Here is an 18,820-nt window from a genome sequence, read left to right on the forward strand (position 1 = left end):
TACTATCCATCCATCTATCCATTCATCCATCCATCATCTACAGAGAGATAATAGTACACACACACACACGCACACACACCCTATTGGTTCTGTTTCTCTTGGGAACCTGACAGATATGCCATTTGAGGTGACCACAGAGTCCTGAGGGATAACCCAGAGGCAGAACCAATGGCAAACTGATGAGCATTACTCTCTTCATCTGTCTGAGGTGTGACTGGACACTGGTGGTTAAAATTCTGGACAGACTGGCACAGGGTGCATCCCTAGCATCCTGATAACATTTTGCTGCATCTAAGGGCTATTGGGGTGGGACTGTACTCTCATAAATTCCCAACTGGGTGTATATCCTAGGTGTCATTTTTCACATCAAGCTTAAAGACTTAATTTATCTTAAAAGGGGTAATTTATTACTTTACTTTTCCTTCAGAGGAGACCATCAGTATCTCTCCCAGGATTCTGAAGAATCACACCAAGTCAGTGCAATATGGGTGTTGCTCTTTGTTAAACGAGGTCTCCAGGTCTGCACGAGGAGGTGAGGGTAAGCATCTGTAAGTCCTTGTTTCTCCATTTGTAAAATGGACACAGTGATGACCGCCATCGTCATTGTCATCATCATCGTCATCATCATCATCATCACCCACTGGACTACTAGGAAGCCATCTATGGAGAGAGAGAAATTGATCACAGAAATGGTCTCCCTCCTCCTCATTCTTTATTCCTTCTTCCTCCCTTTTCATTGTTTGCTTCTCAAGGGATGAATAAAGCTCCCCCAGGACTAAGCCAGGAGTTAAAAACCAATGGAGTACATCAGTTTAAGTAAAAGTGTGACACTTGTAGGCCAGTAGGTTTGAATACGCTTGTATCCATTCCCCTCCCCTCCAACTTCGCCAATGCCCCTTACAGGCTTTAGAAGAGACAGAGTGATTGTGCTAATACTGCAGCAGAGACCAAGGGAGACTAACAGGAGGTTGGGCACTGCAGCAAGCCCAAGGTGGGGGTGGCTCTAAGGGGAATGGGGGCTCTTTGCATTTCTCAGATCACATCTTATAGGTCAAGGGTCAAGAGACTTGAATACCTACCCCAGCTCTGAAATTAAACTTCTGTGTGAACTTGCACATGCCAGTAAACAGATCTAAGGCTTAGAGCCTTAGTTTCCTTTTTATACAACAGAGGTAATGTTACTGTTCTACACACACACACACACACACACACACACACAATTTTTTGATACCAACACTAAAATATCTTTTCCAGTTTTATTGATAAATAATTGACATATATCTCTGTATAAACTTAAGGTCGATAGCAGGATGGTTTGATTGACATATATTGTGAAATGATTATCACAACAGGTTTAGCTAACATCTGTCTTCTCCTATAGATTCAATGAAAAGAAAAGGAAGAAGAATAAAGGAAAACATTTTTCTATTATGATGAGAACTCTGAGGATCTACTCCCTTAACAACTTTCTTATATATCATACAGCGGTGTTTGCTACAGTCATCATGTCCTATATTGAATCCCTAGTACTTATCTTATACCTAGAAGTTTGTACCTTTGACCACCTTCTTGCAATTCCCCCTCCTCCTGGTCCTCACCTCCAGTAACCACAAGTCTGATCTTGTTTTCTATGTGTTTGATTTTTTCGTGATTTTTTTTTTGTTGTTGTTGTTGTTTTTTTTAACATTCCACATAAAAGTGAGATCATACCGTATTTGTCTCTCTGACATATGTCACTTAGCACAATGCCCTCTAGGTCCAACCATATTATCAGAATTGGTAGGATTTCCTTGTGGTTTTTTTTTTTTTTTATGGCTGAAGATAATTCCATTGTACATATATACCACATCTTCTCTGTCTATCTATTGAGGGACACTTAGGTTGTTTCCATGTCTCGGCTGTTGCAAATAATGCTGCTATGAACGTGGGACACCAACATTTTTCAAAATGAGGTTATTAGAATCACCTGCACCAAGTTCCCTGAGGAGACTTCTAACATGCAGACTCTTGGACCTTATTCTGGGCTTTGCTGAATTAGATTTTCTGGGGCCAGGAATCTACATTTTAACAAGGGACCAAGTGTCATATTTTGTTCCCATTATTCACGTTTATGTTATTCTGCTGAGAGACTGGAATTCCATCAAATTCTAGTCTCACTAGTATAGTGAACTATCGACACAGGCCACCTTTTTTTTTTTTTTAATTTAAAAAATATATATCTTTATTATGTCCATGAGGGAAAAACACGTTTTAGATAATTTACTCTTTTGAGCAGAAGAATGTTGTGGTAGAGGGGCTAGGCAATGTCTCTATTTCCCCACTGTTCTTTCTATCCCCATCACTTGCAATGTGACATTGCTGTACTTTCCATCAATATGTAGTCTATTTCTTTCTCCCACAAACCTGGGCTGCTCTGTGACTTGTTTCAGCCAATAGAGGGCGGGGAAAGTAATGTGTGTTCCTTCCATTGGAGGCTGGAAGAGGTCCTGCCCCTTTCTACTCTAATAGATCCTGCCACTGCCCTGTGACCCTCCCAGGCCCACCTGAAGGGGAATGAGAGTGCACAGGAGGGAGAGTCCGGCTGCCCAGTCGTGGACATATGACAAGTTCATAGTTATAAAGCAGACTGCCCCCAAACAAATGAGGCAGCACAGTGAAGACCAACAGAGCTGCCTGCTGGATCCATAGGTGACCACAGAATCTCTAAGTCCAGAAGAGCTGCCTGGCTGACTTGTAGACTGTAGCCTTAAAATATGGGTCTTGGAGTGCCTGGGTGGCTCAGTGGGTTGAAGCCTCTGCCATCGGCTCAGGTCATGATCCCAGGGTCCTGGGATCGAGCCCGGCTTCCAGCCCTCTGCGCAGCGGGGAGCCTGCTTTTCCCTCTCTCTGCCCACCTCTCTGACTACTTGTGATCTCTGTCTGTCAAATAAATAAATAAAATCTTTTTTAAAAATGTGGTAATTTTAGCAGGCTCTGGGGCATAAAGACTGTCCCTAGTTGTCTAATCCTGGTTCTGGCATGATTGGGGTGGTGGAAAGGGGTCCAAGTGTGAAAGCCAGGGAGGTGAAGGAGGAGGTTAAGGTGTGGGTTCTGGACTAGTCAGTTTGCATGAGAAAGGTGTAATCCTAGCTGAGACATTTTCTCTGTCTAGGAAATAGCTAACCTGGGAACGAGCAGTCCCTCCAGACTCAGCAAGGTCCCAAGATGTCCAAGCATCGGAAAAGACATGATTAGTTCAACTGTGGGTAATAGTTAAATAGACATTGTTTTAAGCCACTGAGTCTGGAGTGAGTTAGTGATGCAGCAACAGCTGATTCTTACGAATGTCCATGAGGAACAATGACAATGAGAAGGTTGCTATGAACACATTTAATAAGGACATATTTTCCAAAATTGAAACTCAGACAGGAGGAAGCAGTAGGACAGGCTGCAGTGACCACTGGCCATGGGTAACTTACTCTTGTTCTGATACAACAATTTGCTGATGATTTTCCTAATTTGATTTTTCCAGGCAATTCTGGATGGAGCTGTCTTGGCTACTTCCCCATGTGGAGCCCTACTGTCTCCTAGCCCTTTTTTCTCCCTGCAGAACGTGGAGGTAGCTTAGGCTTAAGGTTTTGTAAAACCAGTAATAAAAACACTAAGCAGTTTGCTTTCCAGAAGTTACTTCTTAGAACAATGATTGTCTAGAAGGTGGGATCTACCAACATATATCACCCCCAATCAGGGAGTCACATGCAATAGGAAAAAAAAAAAAAAGAAGAAGCATATTTAACAATACAGAAACATTTAGCACTTTATAGTGAGAAAAAGATATTAGTTTTTGTTTTGCAGTACAACTACCCAAAGTAAAGTTCAAAAGTAATTTTTTGGCCAAAGGAAACATGCAAAAGATACAGTGATTTTCAGATGGGACCTTTCAGGACTTGAGAGTGAGGTGGGAACAGTGTGAGATTTGTGCTTTCACAAGAAGGGTTCTGGTTAATAAAAGTTTAGATGCTTCATCTTAGAGCCCATCATGGTAAGGCTTGAGTGGCCTTCCAGTGAGAACACTGGAAGTAATGGAAATACACTTAGTAATGGAAATAACCGCTTTATATGCAGCATGTGGTTTCTGTGAACCCCAGCTCTTGCCTTAGTAATATCACTGAAATGCACTGAAATCCATTGAAAATCCCTTCTGCAGATTCCTAACTAAGAACATTTCTTTCAAGGCAGGAGATTTAATGGAACATAAAGCAAATACCAAACTTGGTCAAAATTAATCAAGTCCTTTGAACATCACTGGCAGAGCTCTCTGAAATGATGCAAATGACAAATACGTCTCTAAAGGCAAAACTCAGTTCAGTCCCTAAGTAGGGAAAAACCCAGTCCTCCACCTCCTTCTGTGTTTCTCTTTCCTGTGTGTCTCCTTTTCTACTCATGCAGAACACTCACAATACCGCTAATGCCAGATGTGTAGGGGTTTTCCTGCACATCAAGCAATTCTCTGGGACACCAGCAGGGGATCCTACAATGTGACTGGCACAATTCTGACACCATTTACATGGAGGTAGCATCACATCCTGCAGATTAAGAGCTCAATCCCACAAGACTGCTCCCACTGTGTTTCAGATGCCAATTGTAAGTAATATGTCCCCAGGTTACCCACAACTTCCATCATATTTGGTTATAAATTGGGGGTTCCCATGCATGGCCCTTCCTCAGACTTGATTAATTTGCTCACAGAGCTCAGGAAAACACTCACTTGTATCTGCCAGTTTATTAAAGGATGTAGTAAAGTATATAGCTGTCAGCCAGATGAAGAGGTACAGAGTCAGTTCTGGAAGTGTCCCACGCATACTGCTTCTATCCCCATGGATATGGGTGTGTCATCCTCCTGGTGTGGGTATGTCCATTCACCTGGAGGCTCTCTGAACCTCCTAATATTAGGATTTTATAGAGGCTTCCTCATGTGGGCATGATCAATATTAGCTGTATTTACAGCCCTTTTCCCCTCTCTGAAAGTTTGGGGGTGAGGCTGAAAAGTCCAAGCTTCTAATCAGATCTTTCTGGTGACCAGCCTCCATCTAGGAGCCCACCCAGAGTCATCTCAGTAGAACAAAAGACACTCCTAGTGTTCCTATCACTTAGACATTTACAAGGGTTTTGGGAGCTCTGTCTGGGGAACAGAGTGGCAGGACAAGCATACGTTTAGTGTTATCCAATAGCATCTCACTCAGCTCCTAACTACTACTCTGGGACAAGAGTTAACACTGCTTCCCAACTTTTCTGCACTAGGGACTGCAGTGGCTCAGGCAGTAAAAAGTTTGTCTCTAGTTTTCTGCAACCAGCTGGGAAAGCAACTCCTAGTAGCTGCAGAGCTTCCCATTATTTACCAAAGGTTGCAGTTGAAATCCATCCCATGCACCACTGCTGAACAAGTGGCAAGGAGGTGATGAAGAGGGTATCAGGAGAAGGAAAAATAATTGCTGGAGCACAGAAGGAAAGTGTAAATGAGTTAAACTACTCTCTTGAGAGGGCGAGAGCTAGGAAGGCAGCTATCCTGTGCCTATGATTCCTGGTAGGTGTTTCCACTGACAAAAATGCCACATGCCCAAGGATGCAGCCACTGTGCTGGGTGGGGGAGGGTTGTGGGGACAGGGATGGGGCTGCTGAAACACAGAAGATATGCATATGGCACTGAGAGTCCTTGAGTCAATCAGCTGATCCTAGGGTAGCACGGTTCTTTGGGGCCTGACTGTGCTGCTATGGAAAAATCCAATTCCATGGCAATGCCTAGGGACAAAGTAGCTATGTTCCATACCAGCAGCCCTGGGGCCCCTCCCTTCATCCTCAGCACAGCACCTCCCTTCCCTGGGCTCAGTCAGTCCAGACCCTACAGTGACGTTCAAGTGGTGTGTTTGGAGAAGCAGTGAATGAGCATCTGGTCATGAGAAAGTGAGTGTGTAAAAGTAAAAAACACATGGTGTGGCCCACTCTCCATGTCTTGCTACAGGTCAGGAGCCGACAATCTCCCTCTTCAGCACTTTCTAAACAGTTTGCCCTCTATGTTGAGTCCATTGTAAAAGTGACATCTTCCTAAACCCACATTGGTCGGGCTATTTCTAATATCTGCCAATGTCCCTTGAGTAAACTTGATACAGTTGTTTTTCTGATAGAGGGAAGAGTTGGGAGTGTTTTCCAGTCACTCCCATGAGGCCTCCTTAAGGTTGCTGACAGCCTTCTTCGAGGTGGCAAAAATGGGTGGGTGGGGAAGTGTATGGAAACTACATGAAAAAAATCTGACCTTTTGGGGCAGGCTTTTCAAAGAGTCAATTACAGTTGAAATTAGGAGATGGAAGGAAGTTAAAAGACTAGAAGCAATAGCAAGGCATGACATTCATCCAGCCTCGAGATATATATTGAGCACCACCTCGAGCCAAGCACTATTCTAGGTCTTGAGATTACAGAATCTAAATTGGAATTTGAAACTGGATTCAATGTACATAAAAACGGGCCAACGTAGATAATTGGTGTAGGGACCGAAGATATTTCCGCAGACTTTGAAGACCTCACGGGGTGGGGGGCAGGGGTGGTGGTGGCTGTGGAGGTGGGGCTGGCAGTCTTTAATATGGATTTTGCCTTTGTCACTAGGGACACCCCCTCTGCCCTTGTCCTGAAGTGCCCAGAGAAAGACCTGTGCCATCTATTTTCAGAACACGAGGACATTTGGTGGGCTGCTCTGACGAATTTCCTCTGCTGTAGAAGGAGAGGGGCTGTTTATGGATTTCTGGAGGAGGGACTGTTGCCTGATTCTCTTTGCTTGCCCTACTCAGAAAAATGTTCAGATTTCTTTTTAAGGCGATACATGCAGGATCATTCTATTGCAAGCTATGCATATGTATCTGTTTAATTTTAACTCAAGCTCTTTACCAAAAAGCAAGTTCATTTACTCAGAGCCTAGACAGAAGGCTTTCCCAGTCCTGACACCTTGCTTATTTGCTACTTAAAGTCTTTTGGAAGAAAAGAACAGATTTTTGCATTTTGTTCCCTTTCTTACTTCAGAATTTTTTTTTTTTTTAACCCACACAACTGTCCTAATTGGAAAGGATTCTTGATCTATTTCATTGCAGTCTGTTTATTTCTGGTAAGTGTCCAAAACACTTGGCCCCTACCCCTGCCAAAGCTGCTCTCCAACAACATTTCAACTTTGTTCCAGAGCAGTTGGAGTTTCACAGCAGCCCAGAACTCTCAACAGAGAGCCCCAGGTGATATGCTGGGGCATAGGTCTCCCCTCTGGGTCCTATCCTCAGCTTCCCTTTAGGCCCACCCAAGTTGCTTGTCACAATGGCATTCCTGTCTTCTCCCTTCTGCTCACCTTTCCACATAGGGAAAGGTGCTGCTGCCACACTCCGGATGCAAGCATGGAAACTGGGGGGGTTGTGGAGATCAAAATCTAATTCCGAAATCAACTAGAATCCTTGGCATATTGCACAAGCCTAGGACAATTCCAGCCTGCACAGATCTGCATTGGGTTAAGGCTGTACATGGTAAGGAGGTATCTATTAAAGGCAAGAGATCAGATTGGAACAGGGCAAAAGGTGGGGTTGTAGGAAACAGGCAAAAAAACAAGGCATCTCCATAAACACATGTGACACAAATGAAGTCATCATCAGGAATAGCCTTAGGGATTGGTGGAGGGCTGGAAAATCCACCAAGATAATAAGCAGTTGTGATGGGGATCCTTACTATAAAGCACCAGAGAAGGACCGTAGAGCTGATTTAGAGTGGAGGTGGTGCACCAGGAGCCTGCAGATATGCTCTATTTGACCCACAAAGTGTGTGTGTATACATGTACATTTGCATGCGTGTGTGTGTGTTTTCCCTTTAGTTGATGTAGCATGTTTTTGGTTGACATGTACTCTCTACTTCTCTTCACTAATGTCTATTACCATATTTCCTGCTGGAACAGTCACACAGGGGCCAGAGAGGGGGATGGAAATTGATTCAGGAAGAATGTACCTCCATCATGCCTCAAACTGCACCCTGCTGAAAGTCTCTCGGAGGACAGCACAGAAGCTTAGTATTAATTCCTCCAAATTATCCGACTTGGCAATGAGCGTAGTGGTAGTGCTTCCTTCTCCTCATGGGGATCATAGCTTCAAGGAGTTTCATATGCTATAGACTCCAAAACATATGTATGAGTTGTCAGGAGGAGAACCCTCACAGGAAGAAATACAGGTGTGTCTAGGGGCCAGTGGCAGCGGGGCTTAGAAAATGCAAAAAAAAAAAAAAAAAGAAAGAAAGAAATTGCACTTCTTGAAGGTGATCTGCTCACCTGCCCCTTGTTGCACTGGCTGGTGAAGGAACTAGAGGTTCAAGGGTTGGCCACAGAAGCCCTGTGAACCCAGCTTGATTCAGAGAAGTCGAGGAGGCAGAGTTCTATAAAGAATCACACTATTTTCAGGAAGCAGTCCGTCTCTGTGGAAACAGAGAAAGAGAAAGGTCCTTTGGGATCAAGAATTTTAGAAAGCTGCTCCTGCCCCACTCTTATTTAGAGCCTCCTGCAGAAAGCTTTTTTTGGGAAAGTCCCACCCATATACTCTATAAGTAACAAAAAAGAGAATAGAATACCTTCCACGCAAGTGTGCTGTAAGATGCAAAGAACAGAAAATTCTGTCAACAGAAGAACATGCACCAGAAAACTGCTTGGAAGAGATGAAATTATGATCAAACATTCCTCCGTGAATTAGAGACAAAGCACAACCAAAAAAACCTTAGCAAAACAATGTGATCTCTAAAGGGAAACCACAAAGCACAAATGTCAGAACTCAAATACAAGAAGACAAAGCAGGGAGAGGTGATGAGATAGGAGCAGAAGAATCAGGAAAGATAGAAAAAATAAATCCATCTTCACATGACTGAAGACAAAATTGGTTGGGGCTCAGAAGGAGTGACGTCCCGGCAGCAGATGCTGTACAGGAATCAAAGGGTAGAAATATGAAATGCAACTACATGAAATAGAGACAGAAGTTTAAGACAATTAAAGGGGGCATGGCAGTGATAGCAGGAAGTCAAAAGAAAGCCAACATATGCAAAACTGGGGTCTCTGAAGAAACCAAATGATACAAGGTAACAAGTATTTTAAAATATAATTCAAAGCAGTTCTTAAAATGAAACAAGACTTCAATCTACTTATTGGGTGTCCACACCACTTCCCAGGGAAACCTGATCCAGGATAGTCACTGTATGAGACATAGCCTAGTCTAATTATTGACTTAGGGAGAGTATCGTTTGTAAAGCATAAAAAAATCAAGTTATTTACAAAGAGAAAAAAAAAAAAAAAACAGATGGAACTCAGACTTCACCCAATAGTATTTAACATTAGAAGAGAATGGAGAGGGGTGCCTGGGGGTCTCAGCTGGTTAAGCATCTGACTCTCGGTTTCAGCTTAGGTCATGATCTCAGGGTCCTCAGATTGAGCCCCACAAGGCTCTCGACTGGGCGTGAGCCTGCTGGAGATTATCTCCCTCTGCTCCTCCTTTTGTTTGTATGCTCTCTCTCTCTCTCTCTCTCTCTCTCAAATAAATAAATAAATAAAATCTCTATACAAGATAGAGAGAATGGAGAAACACTCAGAAGATATTTAAGGAAAGTGCAAACCAAGAATTTTCTATCATCCAAGCTGTTCGAGAATTATAAAGCCTATTGCAAACCATTTAAATATGCAGAAACTCCGAAAGTATTGTTTCTACGAACCTTTCTTGAGGAAACAACCAGAAAATGAACTTCATCCAACTGAGACTCAACTGCAGAAACTTTAGCCAAGAGTGTGACTGTAAGCCTTAATTATATTTAGGTTGGATCTAAAAGTAAATGTGAAGTGGGGATTGGAGTAACAAAATAGAATGTAAGTGTCGTATGCTCTGACAATGTAGAAATAATACAACTGGCAAACACCGGGAATAGGAAAGGGTAAAGATGTCATTTGGAAGCTCAGTGATGGCTTTATCAATAGAATGAAGGACACAGGGAAAAGAATTTAAAGACTCAAATAATAGAACATACATTTTTAAGAGCCCAAAATAAAAACTAATCAAAATAATATTACTTAGTAAAGTAGGAAGTGGAGAAGAGACAGAAGGGAAGAAAATAAATATGAATTTAATTATTGTTCAAAGCAGTTTAAAAAGCAAATGACTGAGGATTTTGTCTGATAATTATATCATTAAAACAATATTATAATTCCTCTTACGTCTCACAACTTGTTTCTCTTCCCTTCTCTTGAAATCTTCTCTTCTCTTCCCCTTCCCTCCTTTCCTCTCACCTCTATTTCCCACCCTGTTCTCCCAACCCAAGGAGAAAACAAACGGACCTTATACTGAAAGATTTTAAAATACTGTATGCAGAGAGCAAAATATAGACCTTCTAACGCATATTGTTAGAATGTCTATTCTACTCAAGGCAACCTACACATTTAATGCAATCCCTATCTAAATACCAACAGCATTTTTCACAGAGCTAGAACAATCCTAAAATTTGTATGGAACCATAAAAGACCCCAAATAGGCAAAGCAATCTTAAAAAAGAAAAACAAAGCTGGAGGCATCACAATTTCAGACTTCAAGTTATATTACAAAGCTGTAGTGATCAAAACAGTTCAGTACTGACACAAAATAGACACACAGATTAATGGAACAATAGAAAACCCAGAAATGAACACACAATTATATGGTCAATTAATCTTCAAAAAAGCAGGAATGAATATCCTATGGGAAAAGGAATGTCTCTTCAACAAATGGTATTGAGAAAACTGGACAGCAACATGCATAAGAATGAAACTAGACCACTTTCTTATACCATACACAAAAATAAATGAAAAATTAAAGGCTTAAATGTGAGACTTGAAAACATAAAAGTCCTAGAAAAGAACACAGTAGTAATTTCTTGGACATTGGCAATAGCAATTTATTTCTTGATATGTCTCCTGAGACAAGGGAAACAAAACCACAAAAATTCCCTACTTGAACTATATCAAAATACAAAGTTTCTGCAGAGCAAAGAAACAATCAATGAAACTAAAAACCAATCTACAGAAGATATTTGCAAATGACATATCTGATAAAGGGTTAGTATCCAAAATACATAAAGAATGTATAAAACTCAATACCCCCAAAATGAATAATCCAATTAAAAATGGGCAAAAGATGTGAAAAGGCAAATGAAGACATGCCAATGGCCAACAGACACATGAAAAGTTGTTCAGCATCACTGATCATCAGGGAAATGCAAATCAAACTTAACAATGGACTATCACCTCACACCTGTCAGAATGGCTAAAATCAACAGCTGTTGGCCAGGATGTGGAGAAAGTGGAACAATCTTGCCATTGTTGGTGAGAATGCAAATTGAGGCAGCCACTCTGGAAAACAGTATGGAGTTTCCTCAAAAAGTTAAAAATAGAACTACCTACAATCCAGCAATCACACTACTAGGTATTTACCCCAAAATACAAAAATGTTGATTCAAAGGGATACATGCACCTTGATGTTTACAGCAGCATTTCTAGACAAAAATCCATAATAGCCAAATTATGGAAACAGCCCATATGTCCACTAGCTAATGAATTGATAAAGAAGAGGTGGAGTGTGTGTGTGTGTGTGTGTGTGTGTGTGTATGTACCATATCTCCACTGGCTGATGAATTGATAAAGAAGAGGTGGTGTGTATGTATGTGTGTGTATATGTATGTATATTTATGCATGTATATGTATATGTATATAAATGCATGTGATACACAGATACATTCCACATATGTGTGGAATATTACTCAGCCATAAAAAGAATGAAATCTTGCCATTTGCAACAGCATGGATGGAACTAGACAGTATTACGCTAAACAAAATAAATCAGCTGGAGAAAGACAAATACCATATGATTTTAGTCATATGTAGAATTTAAGAAATAAAACAAACAAGTGAAGGGGGGGGGAGAGAAAGAGGCAAACCAAGATACAGACTCTTAATCACAGGGAATGGACAGACGGTTACCAGAGGGAGGTGGGTGGGGGAAGGGCCAGATAGGTGATGGGGATTAAGGAGGGCACTTGTTTGATGAGCTTGTTATGGAAGTGTTGAATCACTACATTGTGTACCTAAAACTAATATTACACTGTATGTTAACTAGCTGGAATTTAAATAAAAACTTTTAAAAAATACAGACCTTCTACAACTTACTATAGTGCTACATCCCAATAAACCCATCATAAATTGAAAGTAATGTAAGTTGAAAATGTATTCAATGCACCTAACCTCCCAAAAATCACAGTTTAGCCCAACCTTAACATGTTTAGAAAAATTCCATCAACATAAAACTGGGCAAAATCCTTTTACAAAGCCTATTTTATAAGAAAGTATTAAATATCCACTGATAGAATACTATACTGAAAGTGAAAAACAGAATGGTTGTAAGGGTACAGAGCAGTTGTAAGGATGTTGGTTGTTGATTCTTTATGATCATGCGGCTGACGCAGATCTGTGGCTCATGCCTCTGTCCAGCTTTGAGAGAGGATCGGACCACAAATCACCAGCCCAGACAAGAAAATCTGAAGTATGATTGCTACTGAATGTGTATCACTTTTGCAACATCTTTAATTTAAAAAACCATTAGGCCTAACCATTGTAAGTCAAAGACCATCTGTAATGTGACAGATCTAAGATCAAACTCATATCAAAAAACATAAATGGGATAAATTCAATTATTAAAATAAAGGATTTTCACCTTGTATCACAAAGCACAACAAAATCTTTTGCTGTTTAAAAACAATATTTCTCAGGGCACCTGGGTGGCTCAATGGTTTAAAGCCTCTGCCTTCGGCTCAGGTCATGATCCTGGAGTCCTGGGATGGAGCCTCGAATGAGGCTTTCTGCTCAGTGGGGAGCCTGCTTCCCCCCCCCTCTCTGCCTGCTTCTCTGCCTACTTGTGATCTCTAAGTCTCTGTGTCAAATAAATAAATAAAATCTTTAAAAACAACAACAACAACAATATTTCTCAAAAAAATAAAAAAATAAAAGGAGGAATTTAAAAGGAAGGAAAAAACAACAACAATATTTCTCAAAAAAATAAAAAATAAAAGGAGAAATTTAAAAGAAGTCATATCTTGGGCAGTAAATAAATCATAAGGTTTGAAAATGAAAATGATGGTCATCAGGTACCAGACAAGCATAACCAAAAGAAAGCAAGTGCTGTCAGTTTACCTTCAAAGAAGAAGAAATTCAGGACAAAAACCATTAAATGAGACAAAGAATAGGATGTTATAAAGCTAGAGAATGGATTGCACAAAGAAGACAGAATAGTAAATGAATATCTGTGCATAAAACCACATGACAGCAACATTCACAAGGCAGAAATTACAGAAGATATAAGGAGAAATAGAAACACACTTGTCCTAGGAAAATTTTCAGTCCTATTAATTCATGTCAGAATTAATGTCAAACAACAAAAAGAAGTCAAAACTAAGAAAGTTGATCTGATTAATATATGTCAAAATCTATATACTGAAAATGCAGAATTTACCTTCTTTTCAAAGGTCAAGGGAACACAGATGAAAACCGACCACATGACAGATGGTAACAAACATCTCAATGAACTCCCAAAAGGAAAAATAGTACAGGCAAAATCCTCTGATCATAAAATAGTTAACCTAGACACTGACAACTAAATAGAGAAATAGAAGAAGATTCTTTTATTTGAAATTTTTATAAAGGTAAACAACTCTCTCCTAAACATCTCTTAGGTCAAAGAAGAAATGCATACCAAATTGCAGAGATTTTTAGGAAATGACAATTGATAAAATGACACAACATAACCTGTGAGTTATTGCCAAAGCAGTACATATCCTTAAATGCTTGGGTTAATAAAAATAGAAAGAACAAAACAAATTATTTAAATATCTAATTCAATTTTTAAAACACTCACTCTTTTTAAACCCAATCTTCAACCTCAATTAATTATGTTAAAGTAGACTTAACTGATGTACAATCAACTGTACACATATTTAAACTGTGTAATTTGGTGAGTTGTGACATATTTAGCCACTTGTGAAACTATCACCACAATCAAGTTAATGAGCATATACATCACACCCCAAATATCCCATGCTCTCTCATAATTCCCCCTTCTTTCCTCTCCCACACTATCCCCAACCACTGATTTAATTTCTGTCAATATAGATTTGTTTGCACCTTCCAGAATTTTTTTAAAAGATAGAATTATAAGCATTATGTAGTTCCTATAACTCAGCATAATTATTTTTAGATTCACTAAAATATTTCCATGTAATGGGTTATGCCTCAAAACTACCGAGCAGTGGGGAGGGGCAATGGGGAGAGGTGGGATGAACCAAGATTGGCTATAAATGGATAATTACTGAAGCTGAATCATGGACACCAGAGAGTTCATTTTACTATTCTGGCTTCTTATATAAATGTTTCAAAATCAAATCTTTAGAAGTTAGTAAAATGAAAATGGCAAAAGGAAACAGACCTTTTCTATTTCTTCCTGGTTCAGTTGTGGTAGTTTATATGTTTCTAGGAATGCATCCATTTCTTCCAAATTGTCAAATTTATTGCCGTAGAGTTGTTCATAGTATGTTCTTATAATAGTTTGTATTTCTTTGGTGTTGGTTGTGATCTCTCCTCTTTCATTCATGATTTTATTTATTTGGGTCCTTTCTCTTTTCTTTTTGATAAGTCGGGCCAGGGGTTTATCAATTTTATTAATTCTTTCAAAGAACCAGCTCCTAGTTTCGTTGATTTGTTCTATTTTTTTTTGGTTTCTATTTCATTGATTTCTGCTCTGATCTTTATGATTTCTCTTCTCCTGCTGGGCTTAGGGTTTCTTTCTTGTTCTTTCTCCAGCTCCTTTAGGTGTAGGGTTAGGTTGTGTACCTGAGACCTTTCTTGTTTCTTGAGAAAGGCTTGTACCGCTATATATTTTCCTCTCAGTGCTCCAACTTCCTCTGGTGTTAATGAGAATTTGCCTGTTAAGGAGAGCTGGCCACTCTTCCACTTATACTGAATGGTTCTTCATCTGCTCCACTTTCTTGTCTGAGAAAAGCAGACACCACATTTTGCTTATGGTGTTTAATGTGTGTCAGAGTCCATTACCCCTAAGGGAGTTGCATTTGTGGAATGTTTGGTATGGTAGACTGTTATATTTGTAGTTTCCAGGGAACCCTGCCTTCCAGTATTGTCACAGTGTCTCTAGGCTTGGCCATATGATGGCTTTGGGCAAATGGTCATTAGCAAGAGGGTCTGATCCATGCTTATAAAGTAGGGCTTGTCCTCTTGGAGCAAGCTGCAACACTGTCAAGAAACTCAAGCTAGCCATATGGAAAGACATTGACCGAAAAGGCCCAGCCTTTTGAACAAACCCAGCCAAGCACCCGTTGTATGAGGAAAGAGCCATCTTGGATGTTCAGTCAACCCAAGGAATCATGAAAAATAATAAAATTGTTATTTTAAGCCAGTATATCTGAATGGTTTCTAACACAGCACTAGATAACAAAAAAAGTCAGTACATACATGATTGTGCTTCCAGAAAGTTGGTGAAAATTTGCACAAGTGAGCCAAAGGATAAGAGAATTAGTTATGAAGACAAAACTTCTACAATTACTGAGATAATTATTTGCTTTCAGCAGGAAGTGAAGTTTAGAAAATCCCTCTCATGCATAACTTTCCTGGAATACATCTCCTGGGTGGTGGGTAGCTGCCCATGAGAAAGCACGCCCAGAGAAGGGGATGCTGGAAAGATCTGTGTGTAATGGGCATTAACCCAGGTGAACATGACTGACCACAGCTCCTTGGCATAATAAAACACCATAGTGGAGTCAGCCTTGTCCTGCTCAGCCCATTTCCCAGAGCCACTGTGAGCTGTTCAGGGCAGTGCTGCAGAGAAGAAAACCAGGTCCAGATCCAGGAAGGCCTCAGAGGAGTCGCAACCCCCAGCTCTGGCTTCCAGACACTAGGCTCCCAGACACACCGGCTCCCAGACACTAGGTTAGGGAATTGAGCCACAGGCTGAAGAGGGTGCTTCACATCAGTGGAGGCCAGAAACCCCTAAGCCATGGGCCTGTACCACTGTACTGGCAACCATCACAGTAAGGCCCCCATCACAGAAGGAAGAGCCAAAGAGAATGAAATCATTCCATGAGAGCCTTGCCCTTGCCTGCATTGCATTCACTTCTCCTATATATTCTTTTACAAAGTGAGTGAAATTGTTCTAGCTCACAGCAGTGGGTGCAAACAGACTCCGCCCACCATTTCCTGGGTGTGGGTGCTGTGGGCAGATGCCAGGAGGAATTTAAAAGAAGTCATGCTATTTTGGGTGTTATAATTTGCCAGAAAGCCAAGGCAGCAATACGTCTGCCTGTGTGAGATTCCCACCCTTTAGATAAGGAGCTTTGTCCCACAGTTCACATTGTTCCAGCATGTTGAAGTCATTCTGCGGCCTTTTCCCTTACCATTCCTGGTTCAGCACAGGGTCTTGTGCTCTGACCCTGGGCAGCCTCCTGCCTGGCCAGTCTACATGCAGATCTCCAAGTGCTTTTACCTAGTGGCTCATGTGAGGGGTGGGCAGGATCAGGGTGGTGTCATCACAGTGGCAGGCAAATCTGAAGTTTGCCAAGAAAGTTCCAGATTGATTGGCTCCATCCCCAGTGGTGACTGGACCATGAATCAAAAGAGAAACCCCAAGAAGAGTGGCTGAAGGGGTCAGGCCAGGCCAGCACTGCCCTGACCAGTGCAAATCAGGAAAAGGAGGTCATTCAGAAAAGAAGGGAAGGCTATTTTGGGGAAATAAAAGGCAAATGGATGTCACTAGACAACAGGCCAGACCTCCAGTAATAGGTATATATATATATATATATATATATATATATATATATATACATACATTTCATTTTGGAGAATTCTGCGGAGCTCGGAGGCAGAGCCCTATTTTTAGTGTCTATTGTGTGAGGCTTTGGCAGAGATGTGCATAGCTGCAGTTTTCTTCTGACAATGATTACATTTTAAATAGAGAAAGAAGGTAATGAGGGCAAAAATAATAACTATTTTCAGGCCTCAAAATTCAGGGTGTTTGAAACAGGGTTTTCTAAAATGCCAGCCTTGGTAGAAGAACCATTTTTCCTTCTTGCCTTTCATTCAAGGCCTCTTAATAGGCAGTGTGCGGGCGGGGGGTGGGGGTGGGTAGGCAAGGCGGTGTTCTTGTTTTCCTCCCTGTGTCCCACTCAGGCCCAGTTGTCTGATTTCCACTATTTAACAAGGGAGGAAGAGAGAGGAGCCAGGGGCCTACCCAGCATGGAGATTCTTCAACTTTGTGCCTCAGAATGCCTGGGGACTGCCAGAAGTGCAGATTCCTGATCCCAGCTCCTCCAGGGTCTGATTTCTTGGTCTGGGAGAGGACTAGGAAGTAGAATCCGCACCCCTCCTGGCACCTCCCACCCAACTGAGTGTCTCCAGTCACTCAGCGTGTGGACAGTCCTGGACCCCATTTTGAGAAACCTCCCCCTGCAGCCAGTGCCCTATAAATTGGACTTACGAGTTCATGAACTTGAAGGAGTTTGAGATGTTCAGAAGAGAGCATTGACCATAGAATTAGATGAAGATGAGAGATGGTGTGGGACAGACTGTGATATTGTGATTTATAATAAGATATGGGGGGGGGGGGGCGCCTGGGTGGCTCAGTGGGTTAAAGCTTCTGCCTTTGGCCCAGGTCATGATCCCAGGGTTCTGCGATGGAGCCCGGCGTTGGACTCTGCTCAGCAGGGAGCCTGCTTAACCCCCCTCCCCCAACTGCCTGCCTCTCTGCCTAGTTGTGATCTCTGTCTGTCAAATAAATAAAATCTTAAGGAAAAAAAAAAAGATATAGGTACTTGCTCTTTGTCCCCATTTCTCTGAATCAAGCTCCTAAGACACTTGGAATTTCCTAAGTGAGAAGAGCCATCAACATGTCTTTCGTTACATTAATAAGGTGACTTTTGGAGACACCTAAGGATGAGGGCTGGTTGTTAGTGGAACTAAACCTGAGATTAGGGGTCGGAATTTTCATTCCTAGCCCTGGATCTCCCAGGAGGAGAAAGGGGCTGGAGACTGAGTTTAATCATCAGTGGCTAATGATTTAACCGATCATGCCTCTGTGATAAAACCTCTGTAAAAACCCAAAAGGACCAGTTGGGAGAGCTTCCAGATTAGTGAGCATGGAGACTCAGGGAGAGTGGTGCACTCAGAGAGCATAGAATCTCCATGCCCCTTCCCACAGAGCTTGACCTATGTATCTCTTCTATGTGTCTGTTCCTAAATTATGTCCTTTGTAACAAACTGGTAATCCAGTTAGTAAAATGTTTCTTTTGAGCTCTGTGAGCTGGTCAAGCAAATTAATTGAACACAAGGAGGGAATCTTGGAACCTCCAATCTATAGCTGGTCTGTCAGAAGCACAGGTAACAACCTTAACTTTCAGTTGGCATCTTGAGTGGGGTAGGGAGGCAGTCTTGAGGGACTGAGTCCTTTAACCTGTGGGATCTGATGCTATCTCCAGGTAGTGTTGGAACTGAGTGAAACTGTAGACACCCCACTGGTGTGAGAAAATCCCTTGATGTGTGTCAGGAGGAAAATCCACACACTGGAATTCAGTGCTGAGTTATAAACATGGAACCCAAAGTCTAGCTGAGCTGATTAGAAGCTGGATAGCCGAGACCACTATTCAGAGCACGTCTAATCAAAACAGGTCTGAACTGAAACGTCACTTTCCCCTTCCTCAGCCTATACCCAATCATAGC

At 41.5% G+C, this 18,820-nt stretch overlaps 1 long non-coding RNA gene across 1 annotated transcript in view; it reads right to left on the reverse strand.

The window, feature by feature from the left end:
* Nucleotides 1-384: 384 nt before the first annotated feature.
* Nucleotides 385-18,820, reverse strand: part of LOC131807741 (uncharacterized) — a 74,653-nt gene continuing 56,217 nt past the window's right edge. The window contains exon 2 of the long non-coding RNA XR_009344591.1: nucleotides 385-660. This is a non-coding gene — a long non-coding RNA (uncharacterized LOC131807741). The remainder of the gene's footprint in view (nucleotides 661-18,820) is intronic.

Source organism: Mustela lutreola, chromosome 9 (assembly GCF_030435805.1).
Source record: "Mustela lutreola isolate mMusLut2 chromosome 9, mMusLut2.pri, whole genome shotgun sequence".
NCBI classification, from domain to species: Eukaryota; Metazoa; Chordata; class Mammalia; order Carnivora; family Mustelidae; genus Mustela; species Mustela lutreola.